Below are 26,295 nucleotides of genomic sequence, written 5' to 3' on the forward strand. Positions count from 1 at the left end.
AAAACTGCAAACACCAGATCAAAATCCTTTGTGCTTTAAAGTCCTGAAAACACATCTACCACTGAAGGCAACACCTCAGACTCAAGAAACGAGATACAGTCCATGACCAATTGCACACCCAGTGCAGGGAACAGAAGAAATTGGCCATAATGAAATATTGCGTGAGTGCTGTTGCCCGGTAAGGTACACAAGGCCAGGTACGCAAGGCCAGGTACGCAAGGCCAAGGCAAGTTCTCACTTTCAAGAGCTTATTCCAGAAACTCATCATGCTTAATGCCATATTATTAAGAGCACCTGTTCATTTTAAATCAGATTACATATGCCGTGTATGTATTAAACAAGTGAGCATCTGAATACAGTGGAGATGAAAGAGGTTACCTTGGAAACATTCTGGTATCTGAAAACCAGTTTTTGAAGAACCTCGGCATGTGAGAACCCAGGTACTTCTTTGAGCAGAAATAACCTACTTCAACGCTCTGCTGAGGGAGCTTTGTTCTTAGCCAGATCCCACCTGCTAAATGGTGACTGTAAGCCCTGCAGCCAGATGGTATGGACGGTCCATTAGCCATCGTTATTGCGTTGTTCACATCCTCACAAGGTGTCCCGATCTCTCAAGGTAAAAGAGCAGATCTGTGATTTATGGTGCAGGCCCAATCTACACTAAAGCGGACTGAAGACCACAAAGTCCAAAATGGAACTCGAGACATAATTCTAAAGGAAACTCTAGTTCATTTGGGCCAGCTCCATTAGACTAGCTACCTTGAGGTAAACCAAAACAAACAAACCAAAAAAAAAAAAAAAAAACACAAAACATAACACAAAGGTGCAGTTGGTGTGGTCTGCAAGGCTATCTCAGAGAGCAGGGCTACATCTGCCTGATTATTAAAATGCTGAAATAGTCATCACCATGTTGCAGTCCAGAGAGCCTTTTGCTTTGGCACTCAGCTTCTAGAGCACTGGAAGGAATTTATGGGTTTGGGTCCATCAAGACTAATAATGAAGTCTCTCTTTGCTCATACACAGTCCATTAAAGTTCCTACTGACTGGCAGCAAATATCTCTTTCTCTGGTCAAAACTTTCCTCAAACAAAACCAGCAGAAGAGTTTGACCTGGTACAATTTGTATTTGTTTAACAAGTCAATTCAAGCTTTCAGGGAGATGCTCTATGATGGCTTTTGGGTACATGCTCACCGAGTAGACTGAAACATCGATGCCTTTTAAATTAAACTAAGAATCTAGACTGACTGCTACTTAGACAGTCCAATACACTGCCATAGTGATGGTATAAGATTATTAAATTCCAGTGCAAACACAATCCAGCAGCTCTACCTCACTCCTTATTTGAGCAGAAGAAACCCTACGTGTTTGTCCTTGGAGTGTTTTCCCATGAAAAGACTGCTCAGCTCTTTCTGGCAAGTAACAATGCCTACTAATGGCAAGACATCTTTCAAAATGAAGCAACTTCCTACCTAAGAGCATAATATTTATTTTTCTTCTATTAGTAACTTGGATGTACATAAAAATGATCTCCAGTGTCCCAGCTTGTTTCAACATAATCCACCAGAAGCGTTGACAAATTTCTTCATTTAAATCAAAAGCACACCAGCATTATTTTTTTTTAAAGCATCATTTTGTCAGTGTGAGCGATCACCTGAAGTTTTCCACATTTAAAATGGAAGAAAGAGATGGGGAGGGAAAGAAGAGTGTGTGTGTGTGGCGGGGGGGGGGGGGCGGTGGATTTACTGCAGGTTCCAAAGATGCCTGGCTTCATGTAGGTACTAGATACACACAACCAGAAAATTTCAACTAATCTTTGTATAGCAACTGTGTCTTGTCTCATACTGCTTTTTAACTCACACTCCACCCACGTCACAACTCGGTGAAGCACATGCTGGATGGTGATAGTTTCTTACATGCCTCTTCTCTCATTCAATCAGTGCACGCTCCTTGCCCATGCATCTGTCCCCCATACACACTGGGACTTTCCTTGAGACCTCATCAAGCTCTCAGCTTTCTCTACTAACAGTTATGATGCAAGTTTCCTTGCCGTCATCACCAGACCTCTAGCTACCACTCTGGTGGTCTGTGTTTCACTTGATGTTACGCTCTGCTGCTTGCATTTGACAGAACACATCCATGTGTGGGGAAAGATACTTGACTAGACATACAAAAATGTCAGGATGCTGCAATCAGCTCCCTTCTCTTTCACACAGACTACACAGATATCACAAATCTCTCCACCAAGATTATTTTCCTCAAAGAATCTGAAGTTTCCTTAGGGACATTCTGCAAATGATAACAGCAAGGCTGAGATGATGTATAAATGAAACATCAGCTCTCCATTAACATGTAGTCTATGCTCCGAAGAAGTTCAACACTCCTGCCTTCAGGTATTACTATGGACGGATAATAGCATGAGATAAGGTCATAAATGTTTAATTTATAAACCTAGCAGCTAGAAAATTATTCAACTGGACTAAAAGTGTTGAGGACTTTAATATTGCCTGCCCACATTAGCAGATGGAAATGGTCAGAACAAAGTTCAGGTGCACCTGCATATTTAGTCAGCATTCACAACATCGTCTAAACCAAACTTTCAGAGGAAATTCAATCCCTAAGAGAGCGCTGGGCAACTCCAGCATTGCTTCTGTTTCCACAGGATGCATCTTGGCTTGCTGCTCCTCTCTTCAGCCCTGCCAGCTGACACAGAGCACTTTGCTCTTCCAAGCACTACAGTGGCATTTCAGACGAGAAACAGCATCACAAAATGAAGGCACTAAAGCAGCATCACTGTTCTTAAACATTTTTTCAGGACAGTTTTGTGCAGGCAAATAACCCTTTACACCATAGCCATAAATGTAAACTCACAGATGGGAGAAAGAAGGGGAACAGAAGTGGCAGGGCAGAGAAGTGAACAAGAGAAGTGTCAAAGACAGCAGGCAAGATGAGAAGTGGAAGTAAGGCCTGTGAGTAATCAGAAAAGGCAGATAGGGGAAGGAAAGGGAAAGGACAGTCAAAGACTGGAATGGCATTTGAGAAAGGAGCAAGTTTTCATTTCTAGCAGGTATTACCAATTGTGGCAGTCTCCCAGTGAAACTGGAAGTCTTTCATTCCTTTCCTCCATTAGGGGAACAGGAAGAAATGGTAAGAAGAGAACTACCTATAAAATTTGGGGCTGATTCTTCTTTTACCAGGGTATATACCCACTGGAGTTAACAGGTAACAAGCAAAGAAACAAACCAGAATCACGTTTAGCAATCTCCATTGACAGCCAAGTGACATTTTCAGGATGTGGATTATGCAGAAGAATTTCAGACCTCAGTCAGTTCACTTCCCCTCCTCCCTTCTGCTCCTCAGAAACAAAACTGGCAGGCAGTAGAAAAAGAGGCCAATTGGAACAAACGGCACAAATTCTGAGCTGCAGGCAAGGCTTCTGCCCGTCACTTCTCCAAAGAGGCTACTTCCATCAGAGGCCAGAAACCAACAGGATGGCAGCCAGAGAAATCACAAAGGCAGTCTCCACATGAGGTGTAGTAGCAGTAGGATCAATATATAGGAGCAATGCCATCTTGGGAAAGGTATTGGTGAGAAGCAGCGGATTCCACTGACTTGGTACCACAGCAGATGCCTGGTGCTGCCAGTCAGCCACAGCTCTCCTCTGTGCAAGGCAGCAGGTTCAGCTACAACAAACTGGGAACCCTCCCTGACTGAGAAGCAAGACACTATGAATTTGACGTGGCTCCTCATCCCAGCCCACCGCAGGAACCTGGGAAGCTTGGTACCATCTTCACACACTGCAAGGCAAAAAATTCCCCTTCATTTCTGAGTGTGCTTAACCTCTAATGCATGAAAGAAAAAGACTGGCACATCAACATTAACAGGTTTCTCACCCTTGGGTCATGCTTATCATGACATTTATCATTCCATTGGAAATTAACAAAGCTTCTAGAATCACAGAATGGTTTGGGTTGGAAGGGACCTTAAAGACCACCCAGTTCCAACCCCCGGCCATGGGCAGGGACCCCTCCCACCAGACCAGGTTGCCCAAAGCCCCATCCAGCCTGGCCTTGAACACCTCCAGGAATTGGGCATCCACAGCTTCTCTGGGCAACCTGTGCCAGGGCCTCACCACCCTCTGAGTGAAGAATTTCTTTTTAGTGCCTAACTTAATCTCCCCTCTTTTAGTTTACAGTAATTCCTCCGTATCCTATCCCTACCCTCCCTGACAGTCCCTCCCCAGCTTTCCTGTAGGTCCCCTGTAGGTACTGGAATGCTGCTAGAAGATCCCTCTAGAGCCTTCTCTTCTCCAGACTTTACAACCCCAGCTCTCAGCCCATCTCCATAGAAAACATGCTCCAGCCCTCTGATCAGCCTCGTGGCCCTCCTCTGGGCTCACTACACCAGGCCCGTGTCCTTCTTGTGCTGGAGGTCCCAGAGCTGAACGCAGAGCTCCAGGTGGTGGTCTCACGAAAGCAGAGTAGAGGGGGAGAAACCCCTCCTTCACCCTGCTGGTCATGCTGCTGTGTATATATATATATATATATATATATATATATACACACACACACACACACACACACACAAACGGGGCCCTGTGTTACATTCATGGTAGTGAAGTTAAGCACACGCACAAGGGTTAATGTGAAGGACAAAGCCAAACCTGTTCAAGTTTTAGGAAAGTGAGTAAGAACGAACTTCATTCATTTCCACTCAAACCTAGAAGTGTAACAATACATTTTCAATATGTCGAAGATAATAGCTATAAATTCTCAGAGTCTATGCATTCTTTTGAAAGCTATGTCCAGCCTCAGAAATGGATGTGTTAACATAACTTAGGTCACACAGAAAGGCAGAAGAACTGGACCACCCGCCCTCCTCAGCTAAAGGAGATCACTTCTTGATAATCTGCTTTATAAATAAACCAACAACGCACCTATGCCTTGTTCCTGTTGGTGACCAACAGCAAGGCTTCTAAGAAGCATCTTTTTGTATTTGCAGGAAAGGAAAATGCTTCATCATGGGCTTCCTCCCGTTCATCCAGCATTCGTTAAGTCTTCAGTCAGAATATTAAAAAGGCCATAGATTAGCAAAAATTTTGCTTTTCTCCTCAGTGAAACAGTAGTGTTTCTTGCTACATTCCAAACTTCAAGATAACATCCTAGCTCCTTGTAAAGAACATTCACTTCGGGTGCTCCAAAAAGCATCGATGGTGAACTCTCTGATACTTCATTCTCCCCGCATCATCTCCCTGACACCCCTCTGAGAGCTGCCTGGTGCTGGAGGGGAAGGAGCACAGGAGGAACCTGAACCCCCAGGGGCCAGAACAAGCAACTGTTTCATGGATTTATGCTGACCTTTCCTTTGAGAGCACCGTCTCCACATCATCATTCCTGATGCATGACCACACAGCTTCTGGGAAAAGATCCGAGTAGCTGGACTACTAAGGGATATTTGAGAAATCCTGTTTTACCATCAACCTCTTAAGCTTTCTTAGCTTGATTTTAGGGCCTCGTGCAAAGATCGTTGAGTGGCGTGGCTGCCACGGATTTGGGCTTATGTCTATGGCTAGGAGTATAAAACAAATAAAACAGAAAATTGCTTGCTGCTGTAAATCATCATGAAAGGCTAGCGCAGATGCTCTTAGCAGCAGACCTTTTACAGAAGCAGGCTGGCTGCAGAAGATGCTGGTTACCAAACCACATGCTGAGGTGCCAGGCTGCTCTACAACCTCAAAGTCATTCATACCACCAACCAAACTCAGGGGCCCATGCAACGCTGGATAAATTGCTATGCTGCCCTCTGTGCTATTTGTTTTATGGATGCTTTTGTTAGGCAGGCCCTTTTTTTAATTAAAAACAAAAAGTCAGTCTCTTGGGGGATCTATTTTCCTTTCCTCTTCTAACTTCAGCACAAACACACTAGAAAAATTATAGCCACAGTACAAATAAAAATAGCTGAAGAACTTGCAGCTGTTGTTAATTTCCAAAGTATTCAACATTGCCCATTTAATGATGAAACAATATGCTCCAGTTTCAGTCCTGGCACAATGCTGTACAAACAGGAGGCAGATATTTTAGTGCGAATGCCAAAGGCAAGTAAACTCTTACAGCACCCAGAGAAAGGGCAGGAGGACAACAGAACATAGACCACTGCATGTCCACAGAAAATGCTTCTTCCTGCCTTTTCTTTCTCATTTCAAGCCATTCGTCAACTCACCAGTTGATAAGATCAGGCTCACAGGCTCACTAATATGTATAGCTGGAAAAAAAAAATGTGCTCAATAAAAATTCACAATGTGGAAAACATTTTTACAGCTGAAGAGCTAATTTTTTCTTTCTATTTTAAGTACCAAGTGTTTCTAATGTGAAATGCATTACACAGGGAGGCTTTGCTTGCTTTTCTCCCTCTGAGTCTTTAACCAACTTGCCTAGAGTTAGGAATAATGGATTTCCTAGTTTAGTACAGAACAAAGTAATAAAGTATTTCTAGGGAGCCAAAATGAAAGAAACCATGCCTCTTAAGCTTTGCAAAGGTCATCTAAGAACTAAAACCACATCTAAATACTAAAAACACTTTTGAAAAACTGAAGTCAGAAGCAGCAGGAATGCTTTTTTAGTTGCATCTCTCGCAGTTCTATCTGCAGTTGCTAAGTACTTTCTCACACTTGCCCACTTACAAATGAGACCCCACAGAATTAACAGACAGACAACGCTTATAAGTTCACATGCGACTCCCAACAGTAGCAATGAAATACAAAAAAAAGTTAAACGCAGGAGTAAAATTTAAAGGCTCAGAAACAAGGAAATTGGGAAACTTGATTACTATTGCAAATATAGATCTACTTCTGTTGGGCTTCATTTGCCTCGTTCACATGCATAAAGGCACAGTGAGAGATCATAAAGTCAGAGCATTCAGCAGGTAATATTTACTGAAAAAAATCTCTTGTTAAGGGCCCACTTCTGCAGCAACACTTAGAGCACGACAACTAAGGAACAGTTTTAAAGCAGAGGAAAAAATAAAAGTCAAAGTTGACAGCATTGTCAAGACTCTACATTACACTCAGACAGTTCTGATCTTTGACAGGAAAGAAAAACAACCCAACTCCACAAGCAACCCTTTGGTGAGACTCCCCCCGACTAGCCGAGGCAAGCGGTGCTATCGCTCTGTGAAAGCAAAGGCCCTGTCACTCACTGCACAGAGCAGAGAATCTGGTTTGGAGCTCTCTACAACATCAAATAAATCACTGCGCAAGGCATAATTAAGGTGGCAAAGGAGATGCGGTTCGGACTGAAAAACAGTCATAAAGAATAGTTCCAGACACGGCCAGTGCCTTCCTGCAGGTAAAGCACGGGCTGATTTTCAGCCAAAAGCCACCAAGGACCCCGACTCAGCTGGTCAGAGCATCCTCTGTGGCACACAGCCCATCCTCTGCCTTGCTTTTGGCACAGATTATTCAGTTCTGAACTGAAATACTTACTGAAATTAGTGGGGTTTTGCAGCAGGACACTGTTGGAATCACACACACAGAATCACACAGAATTGTAGGGGTTGGAAGGGACCTCGAGAGATCATCAGTCCAACCCCCCGGCCAAAGCAGGTTCCTCAGAGCAGGCTGCCCAGGTAGGCGTCCAGGCAGGCCTTGAATATCTCCAGAGAAGGAGACTCCACAACCTCACCAGGAAGCCTGTTCCAGTGCTCCGTCACCAAAATGCTTTAGGAATGCTTTACACGGTGCGTTTTTGTGTTGACTGTTTAATAATTCTGTTCAAAGAATGTTTGGCTTGTAACCATCAGGCTACAAAGGTCCCTGCTCGTTCATGGAAGTGATCAGAACCCCTTGACTCCAGCAGCTCATCTTGGCAGGGGAGATCAGCTGGCATGGACTGACAGCTAAATGGCAAAGATTACTGAAAATAATTCCACAATGCACCAAAAGTCTAAGGATGATCATTTGGAAAATTCTGTCTTATTTCAGAAGAGCGCTACAAAATAAATAAATAAATAACCACTCAACCATGCCACTTAAAAATCAAGTTAACGCAGTAATGGCATTCTTAATGTTAGAAAGATCTCCTTTAAACCCAGCACACCTCAGGAGATAGGAAACAAAAGAATGAGCATTCTTCAAAGGATCACAGCTACAAAGGTAAGCCAAAAGATGTAAGGAAAGAAAGCACAAAGTACCAGGATGTCAGATCGTGAACTCTTAAACTGCTGCCAAACAAGAGGTATTGCTGAAAATAAGTAAAACAGAGAATAATGTAAATTTAAGACTACGTGCAACCACAGCCAACTAGATGATTAGCAGATGTTCTGTATGGACAGAAAAACATCTTAACAGAGAAACAAGACCTGGACCAGGAGGAAAGGTGATGACGTGCTGCTCACACAGTTCTATAAGAATGAAGAGACAAAAGTGAAGACCCTACACTAACACACTGAATGCTTTCCCCAGTTATATGGACAGGTAGAAATCCAAATTCCCTTATATATGCCTAATGCACAACCAACTAAATTAAAACATACCACATGATAGAGGCATTGTTTTTTTTCAGTCTCTGTTTGGAGATAATTTCGTTCTCTCTTGTACCCCACGCTCTCCCTGAGGTCATCTGCATCTCTCTTCCAGCATCTGTCTTGTCCTAGCTGATGCTGCATTTTTAAAGTGTGCCAGCTGACTAGCCATTTTTGGGAATGCTCATACTCAGTGCATGCCTTAGGACAGCCTGAAATGCTGAAAGCTTTTCCTGGGAAGAGCAATCACATATTTTAGTTCTACTTGCTAAATTTAAAAGGTGAGCTTCACAGGAAAGTACCCGGAGTGCAGCTGTACCGGCAGGCAGCCCGTATCTGAAACCAGGCTATGCAGGTACCAAAGCCTGAGCCCTGCTTTTGTTTCTTAAACACAGCAAAACACTAGAGGGTAATATATAAGCAGATGGTATTAGTTTATACCTGATTAGGGTTAATTGATAGCTTTACAGTTTCTGTACGCTTTGCAATACACAATATATCAATTGTATAGGCACACTTACCAAACCTTAGGTAAACAGAGTGCTCCCAGGATTATGCTTGTCATTACCCAGTACGGAAGGCTTCAAGGGCTGGGTGTCATGACATGGGCACGGGTAACCACAGGCTTTGGGAAATCTTGTGTCTCCTTTGGGCCTTGTGGGGAGACTCACAACCCTGAGAGCCAACCCACTGTACCTGACATGTGGGTGGAACACTGCAAACACGTTAGCTGCTAGCACTGCTGGGACACAGCATAAGAAGAGGCCAGATCAGCTGGTCTCATACATAAAATGCAAAACCTGCCAGGTCTCCGTACACACAAGTTAACTAGAAAAGCTCCTCGGGCTCCTGGGAAGTTGCCAGCATTGCTGGAAACATTGCAAAGGATATTTACAGAAGACAAAGGAAAAAGCCAGAATCCAAAACAAATTATGAGAAAGCACTGACTTCTCAACCTCAGACAAAGAGTTCACAGCAGCCAGCACACATAAGAGGGGGTCTCTGGATTCACTGGCACAAAGCTGACTTTTTTGGAGCCAATTCTTGTTTTTGTCACTGCTGTTTTTCTTTGTCCAGAGCCAGTAATGTTGTTTTGCTAATGGTTTATGCAGGAGTACTGGAGCCAGCAGCATGCACACTGGTTGCTTTTATTGGTCTATTAAAATGAAATGAAGCTGGTGCTAAAGCTTTTATAATCATTTAGGATATTTCATTATTCATTCAGGGTAGAAAAGCAAGCAACAACTCGTTATACAAATATACAGGTACGGTACATCTGTCCCTAGGTCTAAGGAGAAATCCATATGGACTGAAGGGAAAATGAACAGTGGGAAAGTCAGTTCTCCAGAGTTTCTGCTGGTAGAGGCAGCTGTTTACTGTGCTCAGCACTGCAGAAAGAAATAAAGTAGAAATAAATTCACCAGAAGTATGGTTTGACAGGAAGTGTGTCAGGATAATTACTATTTCATATTTATCATCTGCTGCATCTAGAAACTCTAATCAGGAATCAGGCCACTGTTGCACAATCACTACACAAAACTCAGCCTGGGACTATCCAAACTATAAAGCAAGCAAAAAAGGACCAGAAAGTATGATGCAAGAAAGGGTAAAAGCAACCAATGACACAATACGCCTTTATCGTGACAACAAATGGTCTCAGCACATCCACTCAACAGCTGTGGAGTTCCGCTTTCACCTCACAGAGTCCATGGCAGGACCTGCACAAAAGCAAGGGAGGAGACTGCAGGTGTCTCCTGAAAGCCTTTCCCAATGGTACAGGTAAAGGCAACACGAAGAAGGCTTACTGAGGACTTCATACTTTTACTTGAAGATTAGATCGGACTTTGAAAGATCAAGGACCAGAACAACAGCACAGGGCCTATCTACCCAAAAAGTCCAATTCCAACGACCCTGTTCATGTTTTCACCCAAGTAGCAGTGAAGTGGAAATGTCCTGTAACAAGATCAAGGAATGAACATCAGGGAGCAATAAGGAAAGAGCCACCCCGTTCTTTTCTGGTACTAAATCCAAACTTAATGCTACCATTCACACCCCTGCGCTTCTGCAAGTCTGCCTCAAAGCACGGTGTCAACAAATACCAAGTGCCCACAGCGAGTACATTAGTCTAACAAGCCCACAAATATTTTTATTTACATCTCAACGTGTCCTCGCCAACAGTGTTCTTCCAGAAAGAGTGATTTTGCAATCCCATCTGTGCTGACAAGTTTGCTACCTGGTTTTCTGGCCCAATGTAATCAGGCAACGCTTTATTTTGGCATTAGGCTGTCAATTAATCTATTCTCTTTCATTTTTTTTAAACCCTTATTAAGTGACATTTATTGAACAAATTTTTAAAAGAACTTGAAACTAAGTAGAGGATGGCTGCTGTAGTACTATTTCCCAATTCAATGCAAAGAAAAGTAGTAAGTTTATCTGTGATCCAAACCCTCAGAATTTAGACCCGGAATTCAAACCATGATTTATATGCTTGAATTTCCCATCTTCCATTCAACTATCTCAGGTCTATACTATGGTCATAAACCACCTTTTAATTTATATGACAGAAATCACGTCTCTGAATTTTGGTATCAGATATGCTTAAAACAGTACTCCTTAAAACAAACAAAAAAGCCATTCACCAGCAAAATGCAGGCAAATCAAAATCTCAAAAGGCTTTGCGAAACAGACTGCATGTATCTGGTATTAACAAGAATGGGCAAACAGGAGAAGCAGCATCCCTCTGAGCAAGCAGCACGGGGCTTTTCCACAAGGAACATTAAATCTTGGGTATTTTTATGAACAACTCTATATGGATGAACTAACTTACTACAGGCCCACACTTAGAGCTCATAAAAAAAAAAAAAAAAAAAACACACCTCATCACGTGGGCTCCTCAGCAGTAAAAGTTTGATTTTATACTATTTAGTGTAAGATACACTAACAGAAGCATTGGTTGTTAAGAACAGCAAAACTATGTAGTCTGACTATTTGATACAACACCGGTGAAAACATATATTCCAGTTATTTAACTCAGTTCTCTCTCCAGCAGCTTGTATTCAGGCTCAAATTAAGGCTCAAAAGCATCAATTTTCTTTATTTACTGCAATGCTGAAATGGTTAAAAGAGACCTGGATGTGATTGCTAACAACAGGCAGATGATTTCTCAGCTCCACCTGTACCTCACCACTGTGACCACAGCAGTACCACTGCAGTGACAGGATTAGCTCAGGGAGATTAAATGGGCAGCAGAATGCATTTTGAGGATTTTATTTTCAGTCATCTCTGCACACACATCCCCATGTGGTAAATTTGCCTGTGATTTCAAGGGTATCTTCAGATGCCTTCACTCAAGCAGAGCACAGTTAAGAGGTGCTGGACTCTAACACAAGGTGGACAATGTCTTGACATGGATGCCTTTGCCATAAAGCACGCATTTACATGGTACAGTTCTTCTGAGTCAGCCGCGATGACGAACAGCCTTCTCTGTGATGCTCAGACCACAGAAGAGAACTGAGCATCTGCTGGAGAAGCGTGTGCGGATTCTGACTGCCTTCTGACAGCTGAGCTCATCCACAGTCCTTCAGGCTAAAATCTGTCCATCTCTCCCTGCAGGCACACACAAGCAAGTCTCTGAGCATTGAGTTTTGAAAGTGACGCTAGACTGGCTCCTCTCTTTCCCAGTCTCTGCACAGGGGATGAACACATACTGTTTTACCTCCTGTCCAGGCCTATCAAAAGCAGTGAAGCTTTATGAGGCATGAGTCAATGCACACTTTGCAAGGAAGGTTTCATGGTCTTTAGCTCTGTGTTGAAAAGTCCTTTACTCCGCTAATAACCACATGCAGAGAAAGTTACAACCAACACTCGGTAACGCTACTGGAATCTGACTCAGACCAATTATTTTGTTACAGTTCCTTACAAGCTTCGAAGTTAAAATTAGCTTTATTTTAACGATCAGTTTGAGCTGCAGGGCAATCCCAACTTTTCAGCAGACACTTGTGAGAAATTACCCCCAGTAGCTCTTCCTGCACCTTTAACGCTTCAGGAATTCAAAGCATCACCCGGTGCTGCTGGCACAACCAGGCACACATCTCGCCCACCTTACATCTCGGCGTGCCACAAGCAGGGGCTGAACCCATCAGCAGCAGGAAGGGAATACCACTCTGGTCTGTGTCTGAAGGTGACAGGGCAAAAAGGCTTTATAAAGATGCTGGAAGCATCCTCATAAAACAGGACAATGGAATCCCCCTCAAAAAAGCACTCAAATACCAGGATTCTTCCAACAGATTAAGTTTAAAAGACAAAAGATTTTGAATGTGCCAGTCTTGACAAAGTCTTTTAAAATAAAACCAGCATGGTAGTAACCTTTTATTGCCTATTTCAAACAAAACAGCTGAAATATTCACTATTCGGTATAATCACTGCATAATCACCGTTTTATTGAGCTTTAACCACATATCTCAGGGGCAAGCATAAAGCATTAATTACCCAAAACCCACACAACACAAGATATTTCAGATACATGCTCTCTGGCCCCACAGAGAGTTTGAGGCACAAACCAACTAATCTATCAAAAACATCTTCTGCAAGTTCATACATGGCTCCATCAAATATTCATATTTTCCCTATGTCATTGCGGTGAAAGAATCCATAACGCATGATCCTGCGGATTTAAAATCCATAAACAGCCCAAGATGAGCTCGTGCCTGCAAGACGTGGACCACACAATTCAGCACAGCAGCTCTTCAAAGAGGAGGAGCAGCTCTTCCCTCCCATGCAAGAGCTCCACAGAACTTAATGGCCCCAGATCTGGCTAGATGAAGCTTTAGAGAGGTCCCTAATTTTAACCAACACCTCCTGAACAGCAACAAATCACAAGGAACACACGGATGAGCCTCGGTGGTAGTTTGAGGGTACTTTTCATGAAAGCATTAGGATAAGGTCACAAAAAGGATTTCAGGCGTCAAAACAGATCAAAAACTCTGGGAGGCCTTTTCCATTTAAAATATTTTCTGACAAACTTGGGAAGCATCTGGAAAACCATGGGGAACTCATGACTTTGAGATAACACTCAACTTTGCTTTGAGTGAGAATTCACTTGAAAAAAATTCACTGAAATTCCTTGAAAAAAAAAACTGTATGGATTTAAATGGGAGAAGTTTGCTTCTTTTCTTGCAAAATGATGCATCGAAGTTCTATAATACAACAGAAGCGGAAAATATGTCCGTACTGGGCTCTTCTGCATGCAACAAAGGAAGCAACCACCACCACCAGGATTCATTATTGACTTTGCCAAAAGCCTCGACCAAGGGACAGGGCACTTGGGAGGTGAGAAGCGTGGGTTGCATTTGCACTCAGGATTTACTCCCTCCAGGTCAGGTTTGAGGCATACGTATAAGGCACATGTGTAGGAAGCTTGCTTCAACACTCACTGTGCTGTGCCTGCTTGATGGCAGAGCAGAGGAGTCTTCAGGGACGTTGTACAACCCAGCGCTATTTATGCGCATAAAACTGGGAGGCTACAGATGATAAAAATGCAGGGGTTCCTCTGTGCCTAAATGCCCGCAGAGCCAGTTCTACACGTTGGTACAAGGAACTTCTCAGCTTGATTTGATGCTGCTAATGTGCAAGCTTTCATCTGAAAATTGTTCTTTTTTTTTTTTTTCTATTAATTTCATCACAGAGAATCCTTTAATCCTCTCTGTTGACAACGGGCAGTCAGCGCTAAATCAATCCTGATTTAACAGCCCAGTCATCAGCCACAGAAACATAAGATTGGAACACTGGACTAGCCCGGAAAAAGGAGTGCTATTAAGCTGTCTATTAAGCTGTTGTCACTGGATCACTTCAAAACATTTGGGGGGAGGGGTGGGGGAATACAGCAGCAGACATACACGATGCATACAGCAACGTATAAGCTCATCACTTACTGTATCTAGATCCAGGGACCACATTTCATCGGTTTGTATTTTCACTAGATGGGAAGGACAGCCCAAAACCCATTCTCAGCACAAACTCCCTGCCTCAGGAAGGTTCAGAGAACAGCAAGGTCAGCAACACAACAGCCCAGCAACAATCTGGTGCGCTGAGAAGACACCAACCAACACACTACGCCCATATGTTACACGGATCTATTTCATAATGGCCTTTAGGGCTGGGAAAGGCATACCGCCTGCTGCCTTCTCTGCTGTCCCCCCTGAACCACCTTCCCCATCCCACCAGTAATTGCAGTGAGTATCCCAAACCTCTCCAGTATTGCCTGAATGTGCAACAACATCCGTAACGCCACTGTGAAACACCCTTGACTTCAAAGGAGGAGGGGAGAAAGATTTTTTTTTTTTATGAACTATTCATTAAATATAAATATTTCATATCAGCATATGAATCAGTTATGTAGTGACAGGTTGCATTCCTAATGTAGTTATTTACTTTTAAGACAACTTGGGGGGTTTTGGCATCTGTTAAGTATTCCACAGGATACATCTGCAGAACACAGAGGTACGGAAAGGAGGAGGTAGTGCCTGCTGCCTTTCAGTCAAGACCTATCCGAGCTGATTAGCATGCTCTGCCAGGATGGGGCAAATCTGTGTTCTGTTCCCACTTGCACCCAGAGAGACTGGAGCTTCTCTCTCTCCCTGAAGTGAATTAGCCATCGGGTTACAGGAAAATTGAGGAGGAATCTCGTATTTTTCTGCTTGCATGAAATCCGTAACTACAGCACCACGTGCCCGTCAACACCAGCATCCAATCCCCACCAGTACAGAGCAGCAAAAAATCTGGGACATCCCACAGAAAAATGAGCAAGGACAGAATTACCTCCTTCCCCAACAGACCCAAGCAGTATCTGCAAGTCCCCCATCGATGCACTTCTCAAGTCAGAGCTGTTTAATAGCAAGCAAAAGACATCACCACCACCACAAACATCTGCCTTTGGGTGGCTGTCTATCTTGCACGTTCCTCCACTTCTGAAGCAGTGTAATTGGAGCAAGCACTACAAACACAGGTCTCCCTCTTTGAGAGGGCATCTAAGCCACTGAGCAGCTTTCCATCTGGCTTAATGTGCCTCTCCTTTGTATTTTATACCAGGGAGAAGAGGGATAACAGCAACGGATTCATTCCAGTATACCCTACCTCCTGCAGGCTAGGAGCTCTTCTAGGAGATGAATGATAAACATCCAAATCATCCTGAGGACGTAAAGGAAATACAATTGGCCTCCCACACTCTGGGTAAAAGCAGTTTCTCAGAAAAAGGGTTCCACTCTCCTCTGGCCACATTCTGTAAACCTACACTTTCAATTCCTCAGCTTTCGGAAGTACATAAACAAATTCAGACTTTTTAAGTGCTGAAACTGTTTCAATGTGCTGTTAATTCCATTTTTGATTAAACTACTCAGCTGCATTGACCCATTTTGCAAAGCCTTGTCCTAGGACTGTATTTTTCGGAGAGCAGTGAAAAACAAAAAACAAAAATCCACAAGAACAAAAATCCTCAAACCCAAATGTTAGCTCCTGCTGTATTTCAGCACGTATGAATGCAGCACTACAAAGACAAGTTCACTACATTTAGTCAGAGATCCAAAGAAGTGGAATGCAGGTGAAACTTTTGCCAGTTCTTATTCTACCCAAATAGTTCTTATTCTACCCAAATAGTCTAGTCTAGACTAGATTAGATCAACAAAGAATCATTAAGCCAAGTCCAAGTACAGCCACAACACAAGTACAGTTCAGTGGTAAATATCCAGACACATAAATCATAGAGTTATAGAGTGGTTTGGGTTGGAAGGAACCTTAGAGATCATCAAATTCCATCTAATGCCCAGGGATGGGGCATCCTGGAATCAAAAGTCTAGGTTAAAAATGCATGGGATGAGAATCTGGATGTATTTACTGATCTTAGATTCAGTACTAGCAGGATGCACTGAACAAACAATCAGGGTGACAATTCAGTATTCACACGAAAAGAGACCCATTCCAAGAAATTTTCCTCCAGACCATTCAAGTACCTGAAAGGATTCATCCTAACTACAGGCTGCCTAGCAGCAGACTTCCAAAATTGCCCGTGTTTAAGTGACCATGAAAAGGAAGTGCTAAATTGTCCTTCTGCACTGCAAAGCATGTGCTTACCTAGCCCAAATCAACCATTTACTGTGAAGGCAAAGAAGTTTCTGTACGCTGCACTGGACTCAGAAACCAGTAGTCAAAAATATGAAGTTAGTAATTGTGCCACTAACACTGCACATGACACTTTCACTGCTTTCAGCCCACTCATCCATCTGCACAACGGTTACGCACCTGGCCTGGATGTGCCTGAACAAGACCCGGCATATTTAACGTTTCAGAAGTGCCATGAAATCCTCCTCTGAGAGGCGCCTAAGAAGCACACATTGTCATTACAAATAGTTACAAGGTTTTTATGGGAAACCAGAATCTAAATGCTAACTGTCGAAGACCTCTGAAGCGTAACAGCCCGATTTATTCTTAATTTGATTATTTGTATTTGAATAGAGCATGAAGAAATACCCTAAATTACAAATAGGTTTAATCTAATTTAGAAGATGGGTATTTGGAGAAGCAGTTATCATGAATACAGCTGATTTAAAAGCCTATGAAATCATGAAGAATAACTCCTACAGAATACCGTACAGTGCTGAAAGGGACAGGAATGTTGGTTTGGTGTTCTTGTGTGCGCATGGTGGTTTTTTTTTTGCAGTTGAAGAAGCAGTTATTAAAATCAGATACGTGGCTACAGGTTCAGTTTTGCTGCCTTTGGTGTGTGTCCTAGGAACAGGCATTGGGGCTGGAGCACAACTGCTGCTAGAATAACACTTGCACACGCTGACAATGAAATTACAAGCGCCCTTCCTACTGCGGTGAACAAGGCTGCGGAGCTCTCCCTAAGCAGCATCAGAAAACCCAGTATTAATTGTCCCTTTAAGAATGGAGAAGCAAGGTTATAAGTGTTCTTGCTTGAAGGAAAGCCCTTTTTACAAAGGATCCCTGTTTCCCTGCCTCTCTAGATTCTATTAAAAGCCTGCTGCAGGAGCATTTCAAATGGAAGCTCTTGACAAGTTATTAATTTGGCTCCATCAGGCACTTCCAGACAGCGGGATATTTGCAGACACTACTAATTTTCATCTTCGCAGGACTTGCTTTTGGAAATCTATTTAACTGAACTTTAACTCAATCTATTTAACCAAAACTCCTTACGATGTTTAATGTCTTTACAGCTTATTTTCTTGGAAGTTTACACATCGCAGATTAGGACCAGAGCTGAAATTCCACAAACAAGTAACTAATAATTCCCACCACAGAGTGCTGCCACCAAATTCATTAAAGTTGGTACATTCCAGCTCATTTCCAGGTTTTCCGCTGAGGACTAGTGACCTGCGTTATCAAAGCTGCATCTGGAATCCCAGAATACAGAAGAACATATGCTCAGACTAAAATTAATCACATCATACACGCTATATTTGACATTGGCAGCGCAGACAATTTGGCAAGAAAAGCTTGTACACGGCTTTCACTCCAGATCCAAAAACTGCGCTTCATACCTGTATGCGCTATATTTATGTATTTTCAGCCCTTGTGTTCAACTGTAACTAGGATATAACATTTTTCTTTGCTCCTAGGCAGGAGTTTACAAACATACCTCGTAAATATCATGTGATTTGCAACAACTTCAGAGCTTCACTGATGTTTAAGAGTTAATCCAGTGGGCAAATTTGGTCTTCCTCCTCTTTTCACCACCCCTCATTTGCATATCAGTCCATTAGGATTGTTCTTTCTGTGTTGGCACAGCTGCACGTTAAACAGCTTTCATGTTAAGGAGCTCCTACAGCAGCTCTCCCACACCTTCACACGCGCTTGCACAAAAACTCTCCAACTCCCATCTTTTCCTAGGTGTGTAGTTTGAGATAGAGAAGATAAATTCATTAAAATTCTGGGAATCAACACAAGTAATTTTCTATTACCCACGACTTTTGCCCATGGCAAAAAAAAACCCTGCAGGTCTGTCATGTTCTTTGCAGGGGTTCACAGAAAGCTGACGAGCAGCATGTGCAGTCTCCTCTTCCTCGTTACCATCTATGCTATGCAACAACCAGATGCTTATTAACAACGTTCCCCTAATATTCTTTTGCCATGACAGCAATAGCTGTATATTCCAAGGCTGACACCCTACTGAAAAGGGGAGGCACAAATAGGAAGGGAAAAAGAGTCTGTACACAGGGCATCCCTCTGTAACGAGGTCAGCTGTGCTGTGAAGAAAATTATAGGGATAGAAATCAAGCTGAACCCTGAAATCTCTCCACTAACATATAAAAGAGCACAGAAACAGATATTCAGGCAAAACAGACTGGATGGAAATACGATGGATGAATTTATTTCAAGAAAAAAGGAGTATTTTTTCCTATCTGTATCCAATGCCTAATTGCAGCACACTGAAAATGGATTTACATGGCACTTAAGAGCAGATGGTACACTCTCAGGAACAGGCCTCTGCAGACACAGAAATGTAAAGAAATGGTGGGAGAAGCAAAGTCCACACAGGACATGGATGTGCCAGGGCTGAATCATAGCTGGGACAGAAGAAATCCTAGAAAAGAAAGATGGGGAAAGCAGAGAAAATATTAAGGGGATGAATTTTAAGGGAACAGAGGCTCAGCAGCCAAGAACGTAGAAGTGACTGCTAACAGCATTAGAATCATGAAATCAGTAATGCACAACAAGAGAAGGAAGCCACCCAAAGCCAAGAGGAGTGGAACAAATAACCAGAGCAAGCCTGGAAGGAGGAAGAAATGGGGTCAGAACCACAGGTGGAGATAGGTTTATGTGGCAGCATGAAGACAAAACAGCTCGAGCTTCAGGCAGCAAGAGACACAGCGCCCATAAAGCAACTCAAGACAGAGAGGATGATGGGGCTGGAGCAACAACAAAAGGTGACAACGATGCAGTCAGGACAGTGTACTGGAGGAACAGGAAAAAAAAAAAATCACACACACAAAACCAAGAGTAGGGGAAGCCAGAAATAAAACAGGCAGCCACCCAGACTCCAGCAGTCAAGCTAAGAACTGCGGCAACATCTTAAGGGTTGGGATTCATGTTCTGAGATGAATCACTGGTGCTAAGAAAACTCCTTTTGCTCGTTTCCTCTCCCCACCAGAGTCTCTCGCCCCCCTCCCGCCTTCTCCTGAGCTATCCTTGGCTTACCCCCGTGCTGTTTTCTCAGGGCTGAGAGATTGTAAGGAGCGGCATCCTTTTCTTCCCCAAGAGCTATGCGTACCCCCCCCCCCCCCCCCCGCAAGATTTCAGTTAGCTGTATGTGAGCTCTCTCCAGCCTTGGCTGCATCTCATTTTTTCGTGAGTCACCTCCCACTCTGCAAGGGAGGCAGGCAGGAGCTGGGCTGGAGCACATGCAGCTTTCTCAGTCGTCTCAAAGCAGCACAGGAGGCTTCTTACTCCTCACCGGGAGCCTGGGCACGGTCCAGCCCTCGGCGTGCCAGATACCTCAGAGGGGATACCAGCAACTTCAGCATGAAAAAAATACAACCTGGGAAGCAAGAGAAAGTGAAAAGGGCCCCAAATTCACCGAGAAGTGTACCCTTTTTGGTCACCCAACCCGCTGATACCTTACACATCACCTTAAGCATGCAACCGACAGCTAGCAGCATTGTATGGGTTTATCTAAAGAGCGGAGAGCAACTCGCTGTCCAACAGCTTTAAAACTTTCCTGCACCTAAGGAGCAGGTGGCAGGGTCATGTCACACTCTGGGGAAAAAAGAGAAAAGCTACCAACTGCGTGCTGCAGCAGCAGGGGCACGGCTCAGCTGGGGAGCCTGCACGCAAAGGCACCCTCACAGGGCGCTGGGCCCTGCTCCCACCAACACCCGCTCGGGGCTCCTCTCCCCAGCGGCCGGGCACCGAAGGAAGACACGCTCATTCGCCAGCTATTCTTAGGCTCACCGGAGAAGCGATTATAGAATTACTGGGTTACATAATCTCTTTTATATAATCGGTACGAGGCACTTCACTTACACAACGCAAGCCGGGCGCAGGGAGCAGGCAGCCAGCCGCGATAACCCCTTCCCCAATGGCGGGAGATGATTCAAGTCTACTGAGCTTTTCAGAAGCAACAGGGGACGAATGCCTGCCCTCGGCCTGGGGAAGGCACAAGCATCGCCCACCACGCTCACATGGGTGCAGAAAACATGGAGCAGGGCCCGCCTGCATCCCGGGCGCGTTGGGATGCCGGAGCCAAGGGGATGCGACACGGCGCTGAGCGCTCGCTGGGATCAGGCAGGGTGGCTCTGTTGACTTTTAATGGGCTTTGGATGGGGCCCAGGATTAGGCCTTTAATAAAAATAGGAGGTCAAGATTACCACAGAATTAAAATAAACTTAATCCAAATGCCCTTGGATTTATACCACAGCCGTGCCCGCAGCTTCTGCCTGCAGGAAAAACCCGGGCAAAACTGGGAGAGGAACAGGCAGGCTGTTGCCACACAGAGCTCACAATGTGCGTCACTGCAGGCACTGGGGACAACTTCACCTCTCCGAAGGCGAAGGCTTGGGGCACGCTCCAGTGCATCTCCTGGTGCATTTTCAGTACTCCAATGCCTTCTATCTAACGCTGGACATCTACACAGACAATCGTTATGTATTGGGTACAACAAGACCCATTTCACTAATGTTTGCCCAGTGCTTTAAGAAACAAGCACCAGAAGCATTACCTTCAGTGAGATGCCTATTTAAGTCCTGTGGGCTGAAAGCATGGGATGTTTCATGAAATACAAGTTGTGAGATCTGGAGATCGCACCTGCAGGTCCTAAGATATTTTACCATTACCGCACACAGCGCTGGGCATTGGTCAAAGTTCAGTTGTAGCTGTGGACTGCTACCACTGAGGGAAGCAACAGAACTATGAACACCCACAACAACAGGGTATCTATGCTGCTAAAAACAAAGTCCTCTTTCTCTAAGGACCAAAGGAACAGAAAACAGAAGACAAAACAGAATCAAGGCTTTGATCTCAGCTCACCTCCTTTGAATGACGCTCAAATCCAAAGGTCTCCGCCTTGCCATTTTCTCAGGGTTATGAAACTAGTGGTATTTGGCTATTATTTAGCACTTAACTGCTTCCTCTGCTCTCTGGTTTCCCCAGCAAAAACGCAGACCATCCCAAACAACACGTAGGCAACTCCCTGGCCCCAGTGTGGCACATGCTGCTGGTTTAGGCAGGGACATGGGCCCAAGCTTGGGAATAGAGAGTGACATTGTTTCAGTTACAACAATGAATGAAGCAGCTTAATGTCATCTTACACCACCTCGAAGTAAGGGATGACCCAGTTCTGAGGAGGTTTAACTCAATTCCAGATGCTATTATTCCTTCTGTATTACAGATGGGAGATGTGAATTGCTGTAGTCAAAAAGCAGAGCAGAGGAAACTCCGGGACCCTCACACAAGACTGTGCTGACACACGTTTGCCTGCCGCGTCAGTGCTGCTGCTACCTTCGGATGAGCCGCTGTCCTCAGCACTTCTCAAACCCCTAAAAATCACGGCTCTTGTTAGAGATATGACATTTGCTTGGGATAGACAAGACAGCACTCAAGACGGGAACAGCTCACGTTAGCTTTAAGAATAAAATAAAACCTTATACAAGCAGATTTAAGACTTCTCGCACCTCTGTTCTGCCCTTTTTTCCTCCCCCTCTTCAGGCTAGACAGCTGTCTGACCACTTGAAAGCATGATTTTCAGAGTGGAATGTTTCTTCTTCTGTTTTGGACTGAAATCTCGACAAACTTAATGGCACTGAACAGATTAAGGTGGAATTTTAAACCTTCCCTGTACTGGTTTGAACCTACGGCTCCAAACATAGCGGCGAAGTGCAGCCCTGAGCTGGGAACTCAAATTGTAAGAGAGCCAGCAGTGAATTTCTGGATCTCACTTACACCAGTACTGAGATAATTATCTTTAGCGATGAGCAATACATTTTCCCCCTCGAGGAGCACAAAGGAAAGAAAACACTTGCCTGACTCATCCTTACCCGGTTCTCGCATCAACAGATAAAAGCATGCTTAAAGTCACCCGTGAGAAGCGCCTGCGCTGACTTTCCTCATTTACTGAAATATCACAGGGAAGGCTGAAAGGAATTTGCAAGCCATGTTAATTTTTTTTTCTATCCACTATGAAATTTAATAAAATTAAATAAAAAACAGTTAACACCTGGACAACTCCTCCGGTGGAGACCATTATACTGTGTGCTTTACTGCACTGTCATTCTCCACGAGGAGCCACCGTTCAGTACAAGCACGGTACCTCTAAGCTGCTGTGCTTACACTGAACGGATTGCACTCAAAGCAGTGTGGCATAAACAGCTACACTTCTCTGTTTAGGTGAGTAGTCTCTCTTATCAAGGAAGGGGGAAAGACAGGCTCAGGTCAGGATACACCAGAGAATTTTGTTGGCCCACCTATCTTGTGTAAGAAGACAACTATGCCAGGAGAAAAAAAAAAAAAAAAGTTAAAAGCAACTTTTACATACACATAACTACAGAGGCATCAAACAATGATAAATGTGCTTGCCTTAACCTAATGTACTTGAAGGTCAGACTGATGCAGGTATGGGCTGTGTATATGGATATATATGATCCTAGCCTCTAATGCCACCAGCTCAAGACCTGAGAAGGGCAGATTCACCCTCAAAACTCTTGCTAGCTATTAAGTTGTACGACACCATCAACATTGGAGGCAGGAGACCTCTGGAGGTTGTTTGTTTGTTTTTGTCTTGTTCTTACCCACAGCACGGGAGTAGAAAAAGATTCAATCAGAAAAGGTAACAAATGGGATTGTTCCCAAGGACACACAAGCTGTCAAATCAGACAAGCGGTGTTGTGCAAAAATTCGTAAACAGAGCTGTTTTCCTACATGAGCAGGAAAAAAAATAAAATGCTTACAGAGGGCAAGAGAGCAGCCAGGGCTGGAGCCAGGCTGGCACAGGGCAGGGTGCACTCCTGGTGCCATGCTTCACCACTCAGAGAACAGCTGTTCTCCACGGTCATTAAACTTTGATCCTAAGGCCACATCACTCCATCATTACTTCTCTCCTGGATGAAGGCCAGGAGCCCCCCACCTGACAAGAGGCGGCAGCAGCGCCGAGCCTCAGCCCCGATCCAGCTCCAGCACAAGCGCTGGGGTTGATGTGTCACACTGTCTTTCATGGTCGCTTTCGATAAAAGGGATGAAGCCGAGGTTCTCTCTTTCAGACCAGTTTTTAATTGATCCTCCAAACGAGAGAGCCCTATAGGATGGAGGAGGAGTGCCAGCAGAACGGCGGGTTGGCCATCACTCACCAGCTGGACTCCAGAACTACAGCTTCTCCTGCAGCGCACCTACTGAGGGACCTTCTGTGCACATACTCTAGAGTCACAACCTCTCAGCTGCCCCACTGAAAAGAAAGGGCAGGGAGGTCATTAGCTCCAGGTCGAGCACTTCAGCTCCAATGAACACTTGGCAAGTAATGCGGGAAAACAACAGAAACATCTTCTGGAAAAGTCAGTCTCAAGAGCATCTTCCAGTGGAAAACAAAAAACAGACTCAGCTACTTTTCCCTTTTCGCAGTGCATGGAGAAGACCTGTAAAAGGTTTTCTGCTCCTTGCTCATCGTTACAAATGCAGGTATTGTCTGTCCTGTAGCTCTGACCAGAGGTGACATACTGAAACAAGCATGCTACCAAAACGGGCAGTCCTGCTCCAAATCATGAATTCCTTCTCCTCCCTTGCAGCAAGTTCTGTGATGCTACCGCCACACAAACCTCTGCTGAACCAAAGGAAAACTATTCTTCCGCTTTTTCCTCATCCTCTTTCTGGTGACTGTAGTTCTCCTTCGCATCAGCGGGTTGATCCGATTCCTCCGCAGGTGCGTGATAACCAGACCTGTAGGAGCACGCAGCTGGCGGTGGGGTTAGGAAGCACCCTCGTCACAGACAGCCCACCCCGTTAGATCAGGTACAGATTAGAAACCACTTCTTGCTAATTCCTCTCCTACAAATCTGCCAGACTGAAAGCTGAGTCAGAGAGAAAGAGGAAGAGATTTTTCATCAAGTTATTTAAAACATGGGTTTAGTTAACACCTATTTAGCACAAAGCTGAAGACACACTTGAGAAGAAAGACATTTTTAACTTCCCAGTGCAAACTTTTCCACTTAATATGCAAGAAGCCTGTCAAGACACATCATTCTCATTAAAATACACACTTCCATGTCTTTTGTAGTACTTCACAAATGTCAGGGAAGTGACAATATCCACTACTTGAGACCTTACCTTTCTGTTGTCTTGCAAATGCTCTTTCACACCTACAACTCTGGGTTGTGACCCCAGCCTCCAGACAGAGCTAAGATTTGTTGCTCAAAAGACACTACTCAAGGAAAAAAAAGATCCTTTTAGAAAGTGTTTTTTCTTTGTTTGTTTTAAACCACTTGCTAGTCAGAACAGTTTTTATTTGCCACAATAAATACTAATGGGATTTCAACAAAGCCTTCAGCAAAACACACACACTGTGGAAACAGGTACACTGCTGAGGACACAAACCAACCAGGCTGGCCACTGCTTTCTGAAGTGTGTCTTATTTAAATGCATTTTACTTTATATCACAACAGATTAGGAGTACACAGGCAGCTACCTTGGCTGAACCAGAAATCAGTTTTTTATTTTGTTTTAATTCAGTAACATGAGCTCAAGCATCAATCTGCTCCTCTCCATAAATTCAGCCTACACAGACGAGAAGGGCAAACCTGTACTTGGGCACACTTCTTCCAGTTTTTCCTAACCCAGTCCTATTGCAGTAAACCAAAATAAATTTGCATTAAACCGAGAGTTTCCTTGAAGCCTTATTTTTTTCCCTCCACTGATTTTAGCTAAGACCATTTTAAAAGAGCAGCTTAAGCCTAAAGGCATGCTTCGGTCAAGTTTAACACATCCGTCCAGACACCTGCATTAGCTGAGCGGGAAGTACCAAGATCAAGAGCGTCAGAGGACTTTCTTTTTATAGAGAAAGCATGACAGAAGGTGCTAAGCATTTCTGACTGTTTTTTAAAAGAAAAAAAAAAAAAGTAAACAGGTTTTATAGATGCTTTTTTCTGGTGGGGAGAGGAAAACACCAAAAAACCCACTGCACAACTATTCATGCCTTCCCTTATAGAATGTAAATAGCACTTGGGCACCTTGCTTTTCCCTTCCCTTCCCGCAGCTAACACGAATCCTTATCCTCAGCAGCAGCAATGAAGTGAGAAAGGGGTGTAAGCTCAGTCCTCCTGCCTGGAAATCACAGCCCATCTCACTGCTGTCAAGAGGCAGGGAAGACTTGCCAGCACCAGCTGGATCACAAAACGATTAATCCTAAATTCTCTCCTGCCTTCACTCAGCAAAGCAATAGCTACTTCCCATCCAGCAGCAAGACAGTCAGAAAAATAAAAGATTGCCTAAGCTCCTAAGCCCCTACGTAATAAAACTAACAAGCAGCAGAGAGTAAGCGGGCACGTCAACGCTAACAACTCCCTCGCAGAAACTCTAGTACAGCCTCTTCCCATCACAGGTTGAGGAAAGGATTGTGCTTCTCACCACTCACCAATGCAAAGCCCATAAAAGTTAAAAACTTCTGCACTCCATCAACAGGACAGCATCAGCGGGCTTTACGGAGAGGGACACCAAAGAGACAACCTCGGTGCACGCACACACTGAGACGTGCAAGGGCACACGCATTCCTGGAACACGCACATAAAGAAAGCC

The 26,295-nt window shown here is 44.1% G+C and overlaps 1 protein-coding gene and 1 long non-coding RNA gene across 2 annotated transcripts in view; both read right to left on the minus strand.

Moving 5' to 3' along the window:
- The window catches only part of VOPP1 (VOPP1 WW domain binding protein), a 65,025-nt gene that overhangs the window by 34,546 nt on the left and 4,184 nt on the right, over nt 1–26,295 (minus strand). The gene's annotated exons all lie outside the window — the stretch shown is intronic.
- LOC118161505 lies at nt 10,457–20,014 on the minus strand. Its single transcript, XR_004748058.1, has 3 exons — nt 17,321–20,014; nt 12,595–12,605; nt 10,457–10,467 (listed from the first exon to the last, which is right to left on the minus strand). It is a non-coding gene; the product is annotated as an uncharacterized LOC118161505 (long non-coding RNA).

This window comes from Oxyura jamaicensis, chromosome 2, assembly GCF_011077185.1.
Source record: "Oxyura jamaicensis isolate SHBP4307 breed ruddy duck chromosome 2, BPBGC_Ojam_1.0, whole genome shotgun sequence".
Classification (NCBI taxonomy): domain Eukaryota; kingdom Metazoa; phylum Chordata; class Aves; order Anseriformes; family Anatidae; genus Oxyura; species Oxyura jamaicensis.